Raw genomic sequence first — 394 nt, 5'->3', positions numbered from 1 at the left:
GCCAGAATTTCGTGCACCGGGCCTCTAGTCCTATATAATAAAGAACTAATATGCTAATTAGACCAGACTGTGGAACAACCTTCTGAATAACCAGTGGGTGGGGCTGTGAGGCAGCTGGGGCTGTGATGGGCCGAGCCCCTTGCATGAATTTTGTGCATTGGGCCTCTAGTCCTATCTAATAAAAGAGAAACATGGTAATGGGCGTACAACCGCTACCCTTCCCATTGGCTAATCAGGGCAATATGCAAATTAACTGCCAGCCAACATGACGGCCGGCAGCCAGGCAGCTTGAAACTAACATGAGGCTTGCTTGCTTCAGTGACAGAGGACTCCAACGTTCCCTGCCTGCCGCTGCAGGCCTCTGAGCTGCAACTCTAAGCAGCTATGTGCCAGG

Source organism: Myotis davidii, unplaced genomic scaffold (assembly GCF_000327345.1).
Source record: "Myotis davidii unplaced genomic scaffold, ASM32734v1 scaffold900, whole genome shotgun sequence".
Classification (NCBI taxonomy): domain Eukaryota; kingdom Metazoa; phylum Chordata; class Mammalia; order Chiroptera; family Vespertilionidae; genus Myotis; species Myotis davidii.
The sequence above is the reverse complement of the archived record's forward strand: the minus strand, read 5'-3'. Positions refer to the sequence as shown.